Raw genomic sequence first — 21,412 nt, 5'->3', positions numbered from 1 at the left:
CACACATACACACACACAAACATACACATTCATACTCATATACTCACATCCTTTTGTTAATTACAGATAAAGAATCAGAAATTTTAAAATACAATTTTGTTGTATTCTTTTTTCTAAATATAATTTATCAATTCCCTGCTAATATAATGTATGTTGCCTTTACACCTACCTTCCATATCATATCAGTAGTGCCTCAAAACTGATGACAAACAAGATTTAAATTAAGGGAAGAAAAATAAAAATAAAATAAAGCAAAAAACAGCTTTAGAAACATACCTGTAGTGTTGCTTTCTCCATCTTCCAAGTACTATGCAGTCAGGTGGTATAAGATTTGGTGGAGTCACTGGAATTTGACAAGGTGGGAGGTAATCTCTAGGTGAGGAGAGCATGATGAAACCTTTTATGCCCTTGTCTTCTGTTATGAAAATAATGAAACATTTAACTAATAGGCATTGATTGCAGTTAGTTACAAGATGATCCCTTGATAAGTCAGTCAAATGCTGCATAAAATTAAAACAAATCAATAAACCATGTCATTGGATGGCTGCCATTCAAAGAATAGACTAGGAGATGACTTTGAAGATTGAAATGTAAGTAGGTAAGGAAAGAAAGATTTGTAGTTCTTGTTAGAGACAAGTCTCTGGAATAACCTCAGTCTTCTTCAATTTTTCAAAGAATACAAATGGAAGCAAGTCAATTTAATGATATTAATCTCACAGTTGCACATGATAAGGGGTGAGAGAGAATGTTTTCAAGCTGGGCAGTGTTTGCTGTTAGAATCAATAAAGAACAAAGTATCCATATCAATTCATCTATCAAATATATTGATTAAATGTTTGATGTAAGATTTTTCTTTGAAGATCTTTTCTCCACCTCCTTCAATTATATGAGAATTCTTGTCTTCCCATAGGCTTCAAAAAGCTAATAGTTAACATTTCACCAGTATTTAAACTCAATACTTAAATGAAAAACAGACTATTTCAGTATTAAAATCAAGAGCTTCCATGTCCTTTTTGAGGAAGCATTTCAATTTATATTTTGGTCTAATAACTTCAGCAATTGTGATGCAATGCAAAGAGCTGAATTGGCAGAATTTCTGGTTTTGAATTCAGACTCTGTCACTTACTACTTGTTTTATCCTGAGACAGTTACATAACTTCTTCAATCTCAGTTTCCTCATGTGTAAAATGAGTTTCCATTATATGACCTCCAAGATCCCTCATGAAACTAAATAATTTCAGGTTAGCAAATTCAAATTTAAATATCATTCCTTGAAGGCCACATTATAAATAGTAATAACTGGAAATTTCTTCTCTTAACATTAACACTGAAATAGTAAATGAAATAATGTGTTATTATTTTAATTTTAGGATGGACAGTCATCACTATGACTCTAAAGTGTACTATTTAATCTATGAAGGGAGAAGTTATAAGTGAAATAATTTGTTTTAGCTTGTCGAGGTAAATAAAGAAGAGAGGAGACTCCCGAAAGCCTCAGTCTTCTTCACACTTCACCTATTTATTTTTATCCCCCTTCCCAGGTTACAGGTCATCTAATAAAGTAGGCCAGATATGTTCTCTTTGTGAAAGGGGAAGATTAAGTCTATCTTCTAAAACACTGTGATTACATTCTCACAAAAATTTACATTGATACAAACACATCAATGTTTGGAGGAACTACGTAACCCTCTTTGATATACTTTTCAAAATCACCATTTCCCTAAAGATACTCATTTTGAACAAGGTCACATTCATCATTGCATTCCGTTCAACTTAAACCTTGTACCATTCCAAATTTGGACAGCTTAGAAATAATCCAGAAGAAAATTCAAATAACTTTAATTATTTTACATTTATTCTAGAAATGGAAATATTGTACTTTAATAATTTTACTCTTTCTAGGAGTTTAATAAAAGTAGCCTGTTGGTTTAACAAATGAATGATTTAAATTTTCACTAGTTCCTGCTTCAAATACCTAAATCAAAGTACATTACAGGAGAGCAAGTCTATCCTTACTGAATCTTAATTAATATTTCCAAATTTGACAATATTGAATCAAAAAATGTGAGATGATATCTGAAGGATCATCTCAACTAACCCTCTCATTGGACACATGGAGGCATGAAAAAGTTGAGGTGAGGATTGTTTTACAGTTCATTGGATAGCTAATAAGTAGCAAAGCCAGAACTATGTAACCCCTATCTCCTCATAGCCCAGAGATCTTCTAATTATAAAATTTATTATATATTTTATCTCAATTTACTTCTTTTGATTAACATTTTTTGTTTTCCTTGCACAGATTAATGCATTGAAGTAAATAAGACTTTTAAAAGATCATACAAATATATAGCTACAATAAATGAGATTAGAGAATTAGGAAAAATTATGTACATTTCACATGTAGTAAAATAATGTCATTATTTTTAATGCCATTAGCTCAGAATTTCCTGGAATGCATATGTTATTCATGAAATCTTTATTTAATTTGATTGAATGTACATTTGTTTCAATGAAATTGTTCAAATAATGCCATTTTCTAAAATTCTTGACTGAAAGGGATACAGACAAAAAGCAAGTAGTTGTTTTGGTGTTTTTCTCTCCAAAGTAAGGATTCAAAAAAGTAAAGGAACTTGAAATTCTGAAGCAAAACATATTATAAATAACTTGGGCTTCTGATATATTATACCCTTTCATCTTATTGTAACTTTACATTTATTTTATCTATAACCCATTTATGTCACATATTTTCTGTATCTAATGTTTGGAGGCTAAAACACAGAATGAGATGAGACTAACAAGGAAAGATAAGGATTAAAAATTTTTATTGTTACAGTGAGGCAAAGAAGAATATGTATCTGGCCCTGCTAAGGGATAACAGAGACGAGAGAGAGAGACTTTTTTCTTACATTGGTTTTGCTTATTCTATCACAGATAATGATCTTTGGATAGGAAAGAAAGGAACAAAAGTAGCTCATGGAGTGATAATGTCCAGGATAAGTGAGCAGATAATAGGGAGCTCTAAGTTGTACTTGTTAAGTTCTAGTGTCTTGAGACAGATGGTCTATATTCTTAGCTAAGTAAATAATTGGCTGATTCTGGACCAAATATCACCTAAAAAGAAATAGTATAGTTTAGTTCTCTCCTACTACACCCCCCCCAAAAAAAAAACCAAAACAGTTTGACTTTAGACAATTGTAAATATCATCCAAATTTCCCATCAACCTTTATAATATCATTAAAAACAAATGAGGCAAACCTGTTACTAAAGGAGAAATGCCCCAATTTTCAAAAGAAATAAAGGAAAGTAATCAATAGAAAGTAAGACAGAGAATTTGATGTAAAAAAGAGAAAATTCAAGAACATAATCCTTAAAGATTGCTTAGTAAAGTTAGAAAGAGGCAGCGATCATGAAGAGCCAGCATGGCCTTATCCAAAATAAGTCATTCATATCAGACTATTCACTTTGTTTTTTTCTTATTTGATAGAATACTGAAATGATATACAGTTCCACTATGTTTTAACAAAGTTATTGATAAAGCATCTTTTATTTAGGCATATAGAAACATAGAGATAGGTGACCTAGATCACAGTAGGTTTGGAATTGCTATTTGTAACTTTATATCAACTTGGAAAGAGCTCCCTGCAGGAATTCTACATAATTCTGTGATTAGCTTTATGTTTAATATTCTTATCAATATCTTGGTAAAAAAAAGAATAGCTGGTTTGCTTATCAGATTTGCAGATAATACTCAAATTAAAGCGATAGCTGACATACCAAATCAGAGGATTTCAAGATGAAAAAAGGGTGAAAAAGGCCAGAACATTGATTCAAACTGAGTAAGATGGCATTTAGTTAAGATAAATGTAGCTTTACATTCACATTTTTCATTCAAAAAATAAATATCACAAGTATAAGTTGAAGGCAGGATGGCTAGGTAGCAGTTGCTCTGAACAAGTCCTGGGGTTCTTAGAGAACTGAAGGTTTAATATGAATCAACAATGTGATATGAAAGCCAATCAATCAACCAACATTTAAGTGCCTATTCACTGCCAACCATTGTGATAGTCACTGGGGACACAAAAAGCAAACTGAAGCAGTCACTGCTATCAAGGTCCACGTCATCTATTGAAGAAAAATACTAATTTGATTCTGAGCTATATTGACCTTGATGTCAAGCAACCACCACTGTTGTACAGAAGTAGAATGGGCTATATAAGGAGAGAATATGTTCTTCCTTCTCTGAGGTCTTTGAGAAAGGATTGAAAGCCTGTTTCTGGTGTAGGTTATAGAAGAAAATATTTTCACACATGGGCAAGAAGAGACAGTATGGAAGTGTCTTTTTTTTTAATTATGGCCATCTTTTTTCTGTGATACTTTACTATTAAACTAATTAAAAATATTCCTTCAAAAATACATGCACATATTTTATGTATAGACTGATTCCCTTATGCTATTATTTCTAATTGATTTACTGACATCATTTCCTAAAAACAAAAAATATATACAATATAGTATTTTCTTGATGACTCCATACCTCTAAAGCAGGATCTATTTCTATCTTCCTCTTGATTTGCAAAGCATCATGATGTGTAATGCAATACCTGCAATGTCATTTGTTTATTGTAGTGGCCAAGAATCTGGCATACTTCTCTTAAGCTAAAAACTGTTTGTAAACACATGGCTTAACATAGCTGGGCAAGACATGGTCTTAGAGACACTTTGATTACCTTTTCACTGTAACATAAATCTGGAAAAGAAAAAAAAAAGCAAAACTTCCATTTGCCATATATAATCCTGAACACCGTGGATGATTTGTTCTTAATCTCACAGTATCTGATCTCATAGCTCAGTGAAAGGAACTGGCTGTATGATTTCTTGTATGACAATTTTAATAGAATTTATTTGTGGAAGATTTTTAAGGCACTTGGACTATTGCCCTGAACTTGAGTGATAGCTGAAGCTCACTGTGGACTACTGGTTCTCAATTTCAAATAACTTATTAAAATAATCAAAAGTTTAAAAGAGTTCTCTAACTTTTGGATTTACTTTCTTAAGCCAAGAAAATAGTATTACTATTATTATTTTCAAACTGAAGGCTTCAAATTCCTTTAAAAAGCAGTGCTAGAAGGCTTAACTACTGCCTTTTGTATAAGAGTCCATTGGGGCAATGAAAAGCTCTTCCTATATGATGTACTAAGAGTGGGTCAAAAGTTCAGAAAATCTGGGAGGGAACACATGATCCAAAGTCATCTGCTGTATGACCCACAATAATCCAAACTATGGTAAAAGCAGATTAAAATGTAATATGAAAAATGTAATTGGGAAATATTTACCAAAATTATCCCAAAAAAGAACAGAAATAATGTTATATATAGTTTCTAAGTCAATATACAGCCTGTAGGGATCCTTCTGTATTGTTTAGTGGCCCCCATTTGATTTGAGCTTGACACCATTGGTTTAGTCCATACCTCTCATGTTATGTGAGCAAATTGAGACCCAAGTAGGTTAAATAATTTACCCAGGGTTGTACAGATAATAAGTATCAGAACTGGGATTTAAACACACACCCTCTAATTCCAAATCTATTTATTCCCTTACATATTCTATGGAGAAGCATTGTCAGAAGAATATTTCCTTGTTATTCCAGACAGTACAGAACACCAGAAAGGATTTGTTTTGATTTACTGAATCAAAGTTCACATATTACTCAGTGAGGAAAATTGCACTCAAACTCTGTAATCCACAACCACTGCCAATACCTTAATTTCTTATCCCAAGAATATACTATACTGATCCAGAAAGATCAATCCTTGAAGAAAAAATACAAAAGATTAATTTTATGTCTAATTGTAAACTAGATTCATCAGGGGAACTTGATAGCTCTTTCTAACCAATGTAGCTTGAAATCTTTATGTGAGATCATATCTCTTTATGAATTGTCCTGGTTTCCCAGAAGAGTTAAATCCTATTTACCCTTGCTACAGTTGGCAAGCAGCAGTTCGACTCAACTGAAGTTCAGGCTTCTCAAATGGTCAGCAAAGGAACTTTGGTTATCTTTGAAATGGTCCTTAGTTCATAAGTGATGATTCAAAATGGAAGTTCTCTAGTTTTAAGGAACTTCCTTAGATAGAAATCTGCTCTAAACATAGATATGACTTGTATCATATGAGGTGATAATGTGTTTGGGCAAAATTTTAGCAAGTTTCATTTTCTAGTTTTCTTTTTAACCTACAATATATTAGAACAAAAAATTAGAACAGGCTAAGAGGATGTTTAAGGGAAGAGAAAGCACATTAGCCAGAAATGCTTGCTGATGGTAAAGTGGAAAATGTATTCCTATCTTACATGCCTTTAAAATGAGGACATTTGCATCTTCCCATTGTTAGCTATATTGTGACAAGGAATCAGTACATTGGTTCTGCAAACCAGGAACAAACTGGATCTGAAATTTAGGTGATATAATGTATTGTATCCTACCCTTTGTGACCACACTTGCCAAAAAGAGAGTGAAATGGTTTGCTATTTATTCTTCAGCTCATTTTACTTATGAGAATAGTGTTAAGTGACTAGCCCAAGGTTACAAGCTAATAAGTATCTAGAACTGGATTAGAACTCATAGAGAGTTTTCTTGATTCTAACCCTAGTGCTCAATCCACGGCACTACTTAGGTATAGTAAAGTATAATAGGTTAAAAATTATCTTTGAAGTCACTAATATCACCAGAAAAATCTTACCTCCAAGACTTTGACTCTGTCTTTTAGTCAGTTATTTAGTCTCCTACTATTCTAGACAGCTCTCTAAAACTATGGGGATTGAGGTAGAGAAAAATGAAGAGCAATCACATTTGATTATGTAACTTTCATGATTAAAATAAGTCAATATTGTTTGAATATGTGCAATATATTTTTTTCTGGATAGTAGAAGTAAAAATTGACAATTTAAATAAATTGCTTTCCTAGTGGTCAAAAACGTTCTGGAAAATCTCAAGTACTAGAAAACTTGAATCAGTTAGGAATAGCCTTTCCAAATTCACCAAAAAAAAGGATGGTAGAATGAAATGAAAACAATTAAAGGATTGAAAAGTGCTTTATATTGATCAGGAATTAATTTAATCTCTATATATTTTGTTAGAACATAATTGTTGGCATGTTGTCTTCTCGATTAGATATGAGATCCTTAAGAGGATCTTTAAGGAGATCTTTAAGGATCCTTAAGGAGAAGAGACTGTCTTTTGCCATTCTTTGAATCCCAAGCTCTTAATAAAGTACCTGGAACATAGAATATGCTTTAAAAATATTTGTTGACTGACCAATGAGTTGTATACTCAAACCTGGAGTTACAAAGACAAAAACTAAATAATAATTCAATTTTCCTAATACAAAAGTTTCATGATGAGGACAAAGAGAGCTCAATTTCATGGAAGCCATAGGAGTATTAAATATACATGAAGAAAGAATGGTCAAAAGTGTTTCATGCTTAAGAAAGTTTACTGAAGAAGAAGCAAGAGAAAAGGCTGCTAAATTGAGAAATTTAAAAAGTGACTTCAATGAGATTCATTAGGGCAGCTAGTCAGGTCAGTAAATCGAGAGCCAGGCCTTAGAGATTAGAGGTCCTGTGTTCAAATCTGGCCTCAGACACTTCCTAGCTATATCACCTGGGAAAGTCACATATCCCCTTTGAAGGGGTTAACTAAATATAAGGGTCAATAAAAAAATAAAAAGAATAAAAAGGGTGGGCTCAATGGTTCATTAGGAAGTAGGAGAAGCAATTATCATTGATTCTATCTTGAAACTTGGAAAATAAAAGATGTTAGATATGGATGATATCAGAGATGGATAGCAGGTTCAAGTTAAGGGTTTTAAGGTTACAGTAGACTTGAGCACATTGTTAAGCATCTGAGAATTTGCCAATAGACAATAAAATTGAAAATGAGAGATAGAGAAACAATGCTTGAAAGGCCAAGTTTCTGAAGTAAATGAGAAAGAAAAAAAGATCACAAGTGTAGAGATTATAATTGCTGAGTATTGTGAGATAATTCTTTGATACCAGGGCAAAGTTGAGAATTGTGGGTGTGAACAAAAAAAATTTTTTTTTAAGATTATGGAAGATGAAGGAGCTTAGGACAGATAACTTTAGTTTTCTGGTATGACCAAATGACATTTTGACATATTTAATGTGGTTGAAGTATATTGCAAATGAATCTTTGGCATATTTCATTTGCCTAGATAGACATAGAGAATGGCTTATTCTATCTAGTTTATATAACAAGTTGAGAAAGAAGCACTATTGGTTTCAAATACTGCTTATACAAGGTCCCCAAAAGCCATTATAGATGCTTGATTCTCTAACTCATTTTTTTCAAAATCCAGGAGTCAAACAGAAAGTATAAGCCACTAAATGAATCCCAAGTTTTAAGGTCTCTGTTGTGAACCCATGGAAAATTACCTATCATCATTTGGAATATATAAGTATAGAATAATTATATGGACAGTGGATATAATCATCATCATCATCATAGCAACAATTGCAGATAGCACTTAAAAGTATAGGAAGTTATTTTGGATAGTTTTTCATTTGGACCTCACAAGATTATTGTGAGGTAAGTCATGCAGTTATTATCCACATTTTATAGACAAGAAAACTGAGATTCAAAGTGCATCTGTGATTCCATAGAATTCAACCCCAGAATTTCCAACCTCCAAATCTAATATTTCTCACTATATCATGTTGCTTCACAAATAAAAATTTAAGAGATTAAAAGGATCCTGGATCTGAGGGCATCTCTTGGACAGGGATAGTTTCTAAACTGAAAATATAATATTGGAAACGTCCTCCCTACTGGTTGAAAGAGACTGAATTCTTATTTACTTGAGAGATTTAAGTTTCCATGTTGGAGAGCAGCTCCCAAATCATCTTGATAGATTGTCAGCTCCACTGAAGGTGGTAGGGGAGGAGGGAGAGGAGAAGGGAGATCCTCCATAGACCTGTTAGATTCTGATTGCTCAGGATTCTTGGACTTCTTGTTAGAATCTTCTCCTTCAGGGAACCAGCCATTCTTCTCAGGATTAATAGAAAAGTTCTTGATAGTTGAGTCTTTAATTGGTTTCTTGACAGACACCAGAATACAGTTATACTACAGATAAATGGCAAACACATCAATCACAGTGGCATCAAATTCAAATAGAAAGGGATACCTCATTTCAGCATAGTGACTTAGAAAACCATAAATTGATTATCTTTATTGTATTATATTTTTATTTAATTTGTTAAACACTTCCAGTTACAATTTAATTTGGCAGACAGGCCCCATGGTTAACAATGTGACATTTCTGACAGAAGGCCACCTTATAAATAAGTAGAACTAATCCACTGGTATCCATAATCTTTGGGGCTCAATATGAATTATTATGCTTTTTGATTGCCTTGGACACTCTCTCTTAACACTGTCATGGAAACTTTCTGATCCTCTTGCTCATAGTTTGTCTATACATGTCAATCTATCCAAAGGTACTCAACAAAATTTGCACACTGACTAAGGAGTTAACATCCAATTCAGAAAAAAAAATGTACCACATTAATATTAAAATTCTTTTGAAAAATAAAACCAAAGTTTAAAAGGAATTTTCAGCTAAATCAAAGGATATCTACAGATTCTCCTTGGAAAGGCAAATAAAGGAGTTTGAGAAGTTGATTTTATCAACTGTCTAAATTAGGAATGTAATTTAAGAAGAGAATTAGTTATCTTGCCTTGCCAGTGTCCATATTGATCAAAAGCAAAAAGACCACCCTGAGGGTAATTGAAACTTCTGTACCAACACCTGTTGTAAAGGATGAATAAATACTCGTCAGTCTGCCATCTCATTGATTTGAGATGTCTCTCCAATTATAGAAATTATAACCTATCCAAGCCTATGATGTGCTTTAATGCTTTTATTAATTCACAGTTCTTCATTGGTCCTATGCTGCAAGCTATTTATTCCCATTATATGCCTTTCCATTTCTCTCTGTGTGGTATTCTACTTTAGTGAAAAGAAAGAGAAATTTTATGATTATTTGGACAAAATCTTTCAAATATGATTGATACACTCTCGGTGTCTTCAGTATGAAAATGGGGACAGAGGACAATAACAAAACGTATAATTTGAAAATATGGCTTGGGTTTGAGATAGTAAAAAATACAATGTCCTATAAATTTAATACTTTTTTTTGGAAGAGAGTTGGAAGATGATGGACATTATTATGACTGAACAACATCACAAAAGAGAGTTTGAATAGATTAGCAGATAGGAAATTATTGTTAGATGTGAGAAGGTCAAAATCAAGTGTTTCTGTGCAGTTAGACTATCAGTTGTTTATAGCAACATCATTATCAAAATAAAGGGAAAAGATGAATGGAAGGAAGGGAGGAAATGAAAAGCTTTAGATATTTACTACCTTCTAAGCATTGTTTTAAATGGTGATGAGGATAGAAATAGGAGATTTTCCCTATTTATACAGTCTAATCAAGGGTAACAATATATACAAGACAAGGTTTCAGGGTCAGGTAGGAGACTCAGTGGAGATATAACTAAACCTAGAGATCAGAGGTCCTGGATTCAAATGTGATCTCAAACATTTCCTAGCTGGGTGTCCCTAAGCAAGTCACATAGTGCCAGTTGCCTAACCCTTACTGCTCTTTTGCCATTGAACCAATAGTTTTTGTTTAAACCCTTACCATCTGTCAATATTAATTCTAAAACAGATGGTAAGGGCTTAAAAAAAAGAAGAGATTTCAACTGCATAACAAATGGAAAAGCTTGAATGTCCAAATGGTTGGGTCCTGGAAGACATGGCAATGTCTAGTGGATGGCCTGTGATCACTTATTGGATTAATTAATTAATATTAATTAGCAATTAATATTGAAAGCATCAATCTTACATTAAAATGAGCCATAGAAATTGAAAAGTAGAAAAACATTAAACATCAAAGCTATTTCTTGATTATGATATTTCCCCAAAAAACAAAAACAAAGTTTGGCCTTTGTAAAAGTTACAACAACGAGGAGAACAAAGGAACACAGATGCTTAAACAGAAAACATTTGATCCATTTACTAAGTGGCTGAGCATAGAGTTTGAGGTGGGATAGAAAGACAGACAGAGACAGAGAAAGAAACAGAAATAGTGTCAGATACAGTTGGGGAGAGAAACAGACAGAGACACAGAGAGAGAAACAGGAACACAGGGACAGAGACAGAGATAGAGTCAGAGAGAAAGAGAAACAGACACAGACACAGAGACAGAGACAGTGAGCAAGGAGCACAATTAAGAACAATGATAGTTTATGATGCAAAACTAATTTGTAAAACAATATTTATTGTACAAGTCATGCCTCTTTCAGATACTGGTATGATAATGACCAAGTTCTTTAACATTTCAGTAGCCTCAGGAAAGTCTACAAAGCTATAAGGTGTATTTTGGTTGCTGCTCTACCTCTGTGGAAGGAATTTCCATGCTGAAAACAGAAGAAATTGTAAATCTACCAATAATGGAGGATAATAGAAGATTTTAAGCATTATTTTCTTATAATGATGAAAGATCATTGAAGCAAAAGTGAGTCTAGAGTAATGAATGCCAAAGTATGTTCCAGGAACTGGAAGTTCTCCAAACCCTTTCAGGAGTTCTGGAGAATCAAAAATATTTTCATAATAATACTAAGATATTTCTATTATATATATATATATTTATATATATATACACATACACACACATGCAAAAAGCTCTTAGACCTGCAGGCCCTTAATAATTTTTAGACTATGAAGAGTTCCTGAGAACAAAACATTTGAGAGCTTTTGGTCTAGAGAAAGCTTGAATTGAGATCCAAAAGAACTACAAATTATAAAAACATTCTCAAATAAGCCTAATGAGAAAATTAATATATTGCCATGACACTAACAAATTTGCCATTTTAAGACATTCCATTTTAATAATCAGTGACAGAAGCACTAGCTGACCTCAACTTTCTCATCTGTAAAATAAGTATGACAATATATGCAGTTTTTCTGTCACAAGGCTGTTGAAATTGCTTTAGGTACCTTAAAATGCTATAGAAATAATGAGCTATTTTTATAGTGGACAGGTTTTTGAACTAAGTCTGCATGCCATCTATGGAAAGGATGAGCAGGGAGGACCCATTTGAGAAGTCTTGATTTTATAATTATACTAATTTGTCTAGAAGTGTATTTTTGATGAAATATATGAAAAAATAGAATCAGAGAAAGCAGGCTAGGGTAAGAAGATTCCATTGTTTCTCTGACAAATCTTTATACATATATATATATATATATATATAAATGTAGAGTATAGTCAAATATGCAAGAAATATTCTGAATACTTTTGCACCTTGAAGTGTGGGGCTCAGCATGAATACTGCACAGCTGTATAGAAGCATTATGGGAAGGTTTCAGAAAACTCAGGAAAATGTTCCTAAAGTATTATATTATAAATTACAAAAATTGATATTCAAGAAAAGTCCATGGAGATGTGAAGATACTTGAGAAAACAAGCTTCTTTAGGGGATCAAGTGAGGCAGACACTCTGTTTTTGGCTTACATGTTTCCAATTCTGATATAATGATAGAATGATTACATAGTAAATCATGTTAATCACTTTCTCACACATCTGTTGTTTTCAGTGATACAGAAGATTATAATTGTTTAAAATAAGTATAAAACTTTCTGTTACCTTTGGATATAGAATAGCAGAAAATGAGACTTTTTCAACTTTTTAAAAATCTTACCTTCTGTCTTAGAATCAATAATGTGTATTGGTACCAAGGCAGAAAATCAGTAAGGGCTAGGCAATAGATGTTAAGTGATTTGTCCAGTCACACAGTTGGGAAGTGTCAGATGATAGATTTGAACCCAGGACTTTCTATTTCTAGACCTGGCTGCCCCTTTTTAATGATCTTTAAAGGACATTTCTATCATAGTTCCCTTAAAACTAACTGTAGTTCATTTATATATAGCATTAAAAATTAAACTTATGCATTAAATTTCAATTTCTTGTAACTAAACAGAGTACCAAATTTTCATATTGCTTCCAAAAACTCTGAAGTGATTCCTTTAGTATGAAGTGTTTGGTTGAGATGTATAAGAAGACCAGTGTGGACTGTTTTTCATTCTTAGCCCATTAACACGTAGGCTGGTTTTGTCATTTGTTTACTTCAAGGAGATATGTATGTTGAGTAAAAGAAAGCATTCAATGGTTCCCCTTTAAGAAAGATCACTTTCAATTGTACCTATATTTCTTTATATAAAACTTTCCTGAGGTAACTGGATATTGTGGCAAGAGCACTGGTAGAAGATCCAGAAATCTTATTTGAACTTGGATATGAAACCTTATAACTCTGAGATCTTGAGTGAGTCACTGTTCTGAGCCTCAATTTCTTCTATAACATGGGCTTACTAATACCTGAAGAGTATATTTCAGTTGAGGAAGTCCTCATTTTGCACTAAAAGAATTTGGGTTCCAATACCAACTCTTCTCAATGATAGTATTTCATGTGTCAACTTGGACAAATGTCACCATTACTTTTGGTATTACTTTTCTCATCTATATTTTGAGATTAAACTAGGGAATATTTAAGGTCCTTTCTAACTTTACATCTCTAATTCTTTGATAGGCATTGTGTCTTAGTGATATGGGGGATGACCTCAGACTCAAAAGATCTGAATGCAAATCCATCCTTTGATATTTACTAGCTGTGGCACCTCAGAGTGCTCACAAATCTCTCTGACTCCTAATTTCCTGCTTGGTAAAACTGAGATGAAAGTGGTGTATTAAACAGAAAATTGGCCCTAGAGTTTAGAAGACCTTAAGTCTTGCCTCTGGCACATACCTGCCCAACAACCATCCACCGTTATTCAAAACCTCTCAGGGCCTCCTGGAAACACAATTTATACATTTCAGAAGTGTTGTTCATCTACGTTGGGAGAAGAGATTTACTCAGGTGTGAGTCTCTGTATTGATGAGATCATAGGTTAGAAAATGAAGATCAAGATAATATTTAAACTATCTACTCAGAGGATTATTTATGAAGGAAATATTTTATAAATGTTAATGTGCCAAAGTGATCCAATAAAAATTATTTATTGTGCATCAATGCGTTCTGTTTCACTACATATCATGAGTATTTCCACATTGGATTAAACATTTTCTTAGTCCTATAATTTATAATCTATTAATCTATTCAATGATAAACTGTTTCTCTGTATGTCTTTCTTTTTCTCTCCTCCCTTTCTCCAAATATATAAAATGGAGTATAAAATATTATAATACATAAAATATAAAATATGTAGACTATGGAAAAATATATTTCATGGAAGATGATCTAAGTATAACCAAAGGAGTCAGTGGCCTAAATGTGATAGGGATTTTATGGATTAATAAGAAATTCTCTGTTGGTCAGGAGGACTAATTCTTGCCGATTTGTTTTTAGTAGAATTTTAATGAAATGGCAACAAAATAGGCTAAGATGTCGAGGGGAGTTTCTTTAGTCCTATAGAAAAGTTGGAAGGAAGCAGAGAGCATTCTATGTGGTATAGAGTAACTACAGTTCCCTGACTGTAATTAACTGGATATGGTCATTCAACAAAAGTGCTAAAATGACGGTTCTAAAGAACAAGTGTGTTCATGCCATTCTCCCACTCAGAATACTTCAATAGTTCCCTGTTGCTTTTAAGCTAAGATAAAAAGCCCCATATTTGCCATTTAAAACTTTTACAGTCTGGCTCCAACCTATGTTTTTTCACATTTATCGAACATTAATCCTGTTTATGTGATTCGTGGCCCCCAAGTACTTGCGACTTTACATCTCGCCTCATGCTTTTGCACAGGTATGTTCCCCATGCTTGGAGTGCTTGGAGTGCAAAATACAAAGACTACAAAGGAAATTAATTATATTGAATTACAGTTACCAAAGTATAAAAACAATCTGGGACCTCATTTTAATAATCCTTTCTGCATGGGACATCTTACCTGCTCTATCCTCCCTCCCCAATCTGTGGCACACAATTTTGATAGTCTATTTTCCTTGATTTTCTTCCCATCATAATTTATCTATCTTGTGCCTATTCTCTCAGTGTTCCATATTCTGATATGTTAAGTCTTGTGTTTTAAAAATATTATTTGATGTTTTGGTGAACCGATAAGCTCTCTCCATTAATATAATTCAATTCAATGTTTATTAAGCCTTTATTATGTGTTAAGATCTATCTTAGACATGATGGACAGAGAGACAAAAATGTAAAACTCACCCCAAGGAGTTCACATTCTACTGGAGAAAATATGACATATACTCACAATCATTTGAAGAGGGAAGCAAAAGTAACATGTGTTGCTCTTCTTCTTCCTTCATTTTCAGAGGACTAATGATATCATGGGATGATGTCTTGATTTGCCCATGAAATGGGTTTAAGTGAGGCAGAGTTTCACAAGATCTTACTTTCTCTTCTTAGAGTCATCAAAGTCCAGTTTGAAGATGAAAGGGTTACTGGTGATAGCTGAGAATGCAGTAGATCAGCATGGTTTTTTTGAAGTCTGACCAAGCTCTAAGGGCTCTACAGCCCTGCTTCCAATGCCTTCATGGCATTGGAATAAATTGTTCTCATCCAACCATTTCATTGGGGGATGTCTTCCCATATAAAGGGAAGACATCCCCCTAACTCACTGGTGGGTGTGAAATCCGTCAGTTATTGTCAACCTGGTTTAGTCTCTCTGTTGCATGGTTTTGCCAGGGTATGGCCAATGTGCAAGCTACTTCTTTTAGGGAGACAGGGAAAGATTGCTTTTAGGTGATTGCACATGAGCATTAAAGGATATTAGCATGGCAGAATGACTGGCATCCTAAGAAGTGGGGAAAAAGAGAGACTATCATCCAAAACACTGAATAGGTAAAATTTGTCTTCAGAGATCTCTTTCCCCACCTCTCCATAACCCTTTTCCTATCACTGGTTCTCCTTTGATACACGATAAATAATCTATTTTCTCTATCCTCCATCAAAACCTGACTTCTACTAGCAATTTTATTTGATAAACTCTAGTAAGTTATTCACATTACTTTAAATAAATGATACAGCTTAATTCTTACTCCTACACTTAATAAAATTCATAGCTATTCTTTTAAAATCATTTTAAAATTTATTTACAAATAAAAATTCAACTCAATATCTCACCTGACTCTATGTCTTTCATTCTTCCTTATATACTAGAGTATCTTTCTATATTTTAATAATGGATAAACATTTCAAACAAAATAATGATCCTTTAATGATTAAACATGAGACATTGACATCAAAGTAGAAGAGAATTTGGGGAGTTGGGAAAACTTTGTTGTCACCTCTGAAGTTATTTAGGAATTGCAATGTACCATATCCCAGATCATTAACGGCATGTAATTTTAACCTTTATTCTGTCTTCCTGAGTGAAAATAATGTAGTTATTGTTATGGTTTGTAATTGAGACTGTCCAGTTAGACATTCAACTCCTCTGCTCAATTTCTTCCATAAAGATTACCTGGCAAATTGACTAAGGATCCAGTATCATGGGATACATTCCAAATGTTCATCCTCATTTTCTGGGCTCCAGAGAAAATCTCATGCAAAGATGTCTGCCCAAGTCACTGAGCTATGCTTGTCTCCTAGTCGTTGTCTAGGTCTATTGAAATTAGTAAGAGGCCTGTAAGTAAATGCTTTTGAAATAGCCCTTTATAACACAGATTCCATACTTTCTTCATTTATATTGTTGGTCAGGTTCTATTTATGCCTTGTCATCACCTCTATATTATCAGCTCCTTGAAATGGAAAGTACCAAATTATATCCATCTTTTGTTTTGGCCCCATTTCTGGTAAATTATAATACACATAGTAAGCAGTTTGAAAATGTTTTCTGAAAAAAATGATTCTGTCATGAACCCAGAAAAAGGTAATATAATTAAATGAATCCTGGTTGATAATGTATGTACCTAGTTGTCTCCTAAGAGAATTTGAGGAAGAGAATAGGAAAAAAGTGGAAATATAAACATGGTACAGTTTTATTTGGGAAAGAAGCATTTAAAGACTGAAAACAATAAAAAAGTACAACAATACATAGCATATGAATAAGTGACAACATTATTCATTATAGAAACTGAGTGTGCCACAAGTAGAGAGGAAGAAAGTTGTAAAGTTTAGAGTTGAAGACTTTCATGGAAAAGGTGGAACCTTACCTGTAAGAGGAGGGGGAAGCAGGGTTTAAATTATTTCCATGTTGCCTTTGGCTGCCCTTCAGAAATAGTATCAGTTAGTCTTTATTTTTGTTTTGCTTTCATTTCATTAATGGTATAACCCACAGAAAGTTTTGTAGTAAATGAGAAAGGCTAGCCCTATTGAAAAGGTTCTGGATTATGAAAATAATTCTCTATGGTATCGCTTAAATAAATCCCCAGATTTAGGTAGTGTTACTACACCCATAGGTGGGAAGAGGCTTGCTTTTCCAATGTGGTTAGAGACAAGCCATCTCCTGAGGCTAGAGTCTCTATCAAGGGAGTTTGCCTGCAGTGTTGTTAAATGAAGAAGGTTTTAAGTGCTAGAAAATGGTTTGAGTCTGCAGGCAAACATCCAGTCCTTTTCTTTGCTCATTCCTAATCGAGTTCCTTCAGCTATGTTTCCATTCAAAAATAAAGGAGAATTACTAGTGTTTGAGTAACTATAATCATGCTATATTTCATGTTTTGAGGCTTGGATAAATTCTCCCGGACTTAATTGCAAAATGAAATACAGTATCTGTTCACAGCACGTTGGTGGTACGTTTGAAAGGGAAGCTTATACATTTCAAAACATAGACCAGACTTAGGTTTGAAGTGCCTTAGTAAATGAATAGAGCCTGCTTACCTGAGGATTTCCCTAGGAAACTCCATAGCCAGACTATAAGACGTTCTAAGGGAGGAAGGTTTCATGTAATGGGAATTAGTTGCTTTCAGAAAATATAGGAAGAAAAAAGACAAAAAGATTTTGACATGAGACATTAGCAGATGGTTTTATATAGGTACAGCTGTATTATCTTAGCACTTGGCTAATAAAAATTCTGCTGGCATTTTTCATATTATGCTTGTCAGGAAATGGTAGCATAAATAAAAATAGAAAATCGGTGTGCAGGAGGAATATAAATATTGAACACCATTTGCACTGAATATCAATCATTTTTAATGGGGAATTTTCTTTTGCCCTTTGCCATTATGTTACTCAATGCAAATTTATTAAGTTTAGAAGCTATTATAAATTTGTTATGTCTCTAAATTACATATTAAAAGGCATTCTCTTTTGATTTGAAATCTATAAATATTGCATCTTTTGTTGCTGAACATCCAGGTTTCAGATTTGAATCCATTTTCTCTTGGTTAGACTCGTAATCCACCTCTGTTATGTTACTTGTCTCCTTAGCTAGTGCTATTAACTTGCCTTCCCTTATTCCATTATACTCAGCTGCCCTTTTATCTGTCATACTTGCTTAAAAAAAAAAAAACCTGCATTGAATGTTATTAGCAAACCCACTTGCCTGAGAAAGCAGTCTATTGTTTTATCATTTCTTTTCAAATAACAGATAACACTTTCTTTTTTGGCATTAATACTATTTAATTAAGGATTCTAAGAGACCAGGTTTTTTTTATTTTTATACTACTTTATACTAGACAAAGGACTTGCTAAGTCCCTTAGGAGATCTGCTAAATTATTTCTTAATAGAAGATCCCCTTTAAAAGTAGTTTCCATCAGATTTTGGTGAATGATGCCATCTGTTCAGCAAAGAATTCTGTTACCAAAGTAGGTAGAAATAAAACCTCTTTAATTTCCCACTGGGTTTTTTGGTATCCCATGTGATAATGCTTTCAACTTTCCCAAATCTATTACAAAACAGCATTCTGTTTCACTTTTTGAATGTGAGTTTTCTGAATATTTTCCCAAAAAAGGCTGAAAACTCTTTAACTTAAAACATAAAACTTCTGGGTAGCTAGCATTGACTAGCTGGTCTTTCCATCAGGAGTTTTGATTTCTGCCATTTTACAGGTTTACCTTAAGTCCAACCTATTCTTGCCTCTGTAGTTTTACTTTATTTAGATCCAGACTCATATATCCTCTTCACTTCTGACTCTTAAACTATCTAACTTCTTCAAGACTCATTTTTGTGCCATTTCCTATTTAAAACTTTCTACAACTTTCTTCCCCATGGTTATATGTTGTCCCCTTCCTGGAATGGTCATAAAGATGCATACTAATTGACATTTTGTATCATTCTGATGGAATGCAAACTTCTTGAGAAAAGGGTCTTTTTTTGCCTTTCATCTTATTTTTTTCATAGTCAATGTCTTGCAAGTATTGGGTACTTAATAGATGTTTACTGGAATAGATGTCTTTGAGTTAAATTGGTTTGGATTGACAAAAGTCATTGATTCATTTGTCCAAAAATATTTTTTGAGTGTCAGAGTCCTCAGAACTAGAGAGAATTCAAAACTTCATAAGATAAGAAGAAATGAAGGGGATGATTTGAGAGACATCGAAGAAACAAATATAAAAGATTATGTATGTAAAGGTTATAATCAAATGATATAGACCAAGATGAATACAAAAATAAGTGCCATAGAGAAGTGTTTACAAAGTGTAATGGGAGTTCATAGAGAACAGGAAGACCATCTCATTGAGATAATTAGACAAGATTTCACAAAAGATAGTAGTATTTCAGTTAAAGATGTAATTTCCCTCCCAAGTTCATTTGTTGTGGTTTAGTCATTTTCAGTGATGTCTAACACTTCATGACCACATTTGGGATTTTCTTGGCAGATATACTAGAATGGTTTGCCATTTCCTTTTCATTTTACAGATAAGGAAACTGAGACAAACAGGGTTAAGTGACTTGGCCACATACACATTTCTAGTAAGTGTCTGAAGCTGGATTGGAACTCAGGAAGATTAGTCTCCCAGTTTCTAAGTACAGTGCTCTATCCACTGTCCTATCTCACCTTCTTGGTAGGAGGTCTACACCAGGTAAAAGGAAAAGAATGGATCTCAAATCTTTCTGTGACTTATTGGAATATTTACTCTATGCATATGCATATTATCCTGAGTGGAAAAGAATTGTTTAAATAGTTAAAGAATGAGGTAATAGGAACCTGGAAGAAGAATCCTATAATGCAAAAGAGGGCAATGGGGTGAGGAATACTAAAGAGGAAGATCTAATGGAGTTTTATAGCTGATTAAATGGAAGGAAAGAGTCAAATATTACTTTAGGGTTTGGGACATGAACAAATGAAATGAGGAAGCCAGGAAGATGAGCTTATTTATTTGGGAGACTGAGGATGATGAACGAAAAATTCAATTTGAGGCAAAATAAGATTAAGGGGTTGACAGGAAAGCAAGGTAAAATTGTTCAGTTCCTAGTTGGAAATATTGGCCTGGAGTTCAGGAAGTAGGTCAATTCTTGCATCCCATGTGTAGTAGAATTTGGATGATACAAAAGTTAAAGCTATAACAGGCAGCAAGGTGCCCGAGGGGAAGCCCTGATGTCAGTAAGACCTGATTTCATTCCAGCTTCAGACGCTTATTAGTTGTGTCATCTTGAACAATCCACAACAGCCTCTGTTTACCTTTTTTTTTTCCCCACAACTGTAAAACTGGGACATAACAATAATAGCATCTACCTTCCAGGGTTGTTTTAGGATCAAACGAGATAAAAATTTTAAAGCAGCACAGTGACTAGAACATAGAAGGAAGGCACTACATAAATGCAACTAGTAGTAGTAGTGGTTGTTTTTATACCTATAAAAGTGGTTGAAATCACCATAGGAATCCTTACATAGGGAGAAGAGGATTTAGGATAAGATTTTTGGAGCTTATTTTCTTTAGGGGTAGGGAGTGAAATTGAGGTGGAGAGGAAGAAAAAGAAGAAGAATTACAAAAGACAGGGAAGAAATGTCTAAAGATAAAAAGCTAGATTGAATTTGATAGTTCTATGTCATTTGAGCCAAAGGGGAAATGGCCTTAAAGAGAAGATATTCAACAATGTCCAGAGATGAAGAAGAATGAAGTTTAAGGGGAAAAAAATTGGTCTTGAAGATTATATAACTTTAAAAATCCAGTAACTACTGAAAAAGACATGATATGAGTTATGATTGATTGAAGAATGAATGGTTATTGAGGAAGTAGTAGTACTACAATTAGTATAGACTTTATCATTAAAAATGCTGATAAATAGCTTGTGGGCACAGCACAAATTAAGGCAAGAGCTTTATTTGTTTAGTTTTTTTTTTCATGATTTTTAGATGAGGCTTAATATAGGAGGTTATAAATGAAGTAGAGTGGAATTGAGATAGAGTTGAGATGTCTTGAGCTGAGATTGTAAGAACA

At 33.5% G+C, this 21,412-nt stretch overlaps 1 protein-coding gene and 1 long non-coding RNA gene across 8 annotated transcripts in view; one reads left to right on the top strand and one right to left on the bottom strand.

Annotated features, from left to right (window-relative positions):
• Positions 1-21,412, top strand: part of NCKAP5 (NCK associated protein 5) — a 1,174,517-nt gene that overhangs the window by 765,001 nt on the left and 388,104 nt on the right. The window lies entirely within an intron of this gene.
• The window catches only part of LOC130454084 (uncharacterized), a 113,513-nt gene that overhangs the window by 82,077 nt on the left and 10,024 nt on the right, over positions 1-21,412 (bottom strand). The window contains exon 2 of the long non-coding RNA XR_008911759.1: positions 277-415. This is a non-coding gene — a long non-coding RNA (uncharacterized LOC130454084). The remainder of the gene's footprint in view (positions 1-276; positions 416-21,412) is intronic.

This window comes from Monodelphis domestica, chromosome 4, assembly GCF_027887165.1.
Source record: "Monodelphis domestica isolate mMonDom1 chromosome 4, mMonDom1.pri, whole genome shotgun sequence".
Lineage (NCBI taxonomy): Eukaryota > Metazoa > Chordata > Mammalia > Didelphimorphia > Didelphidae > Monodelphis > Monodelphis domestica.
The sequence above is the reverse complement of the archived record's forward strand: the minus strand, read 5'-3'. Positions and strand labels throughout refer to the sequence as shown.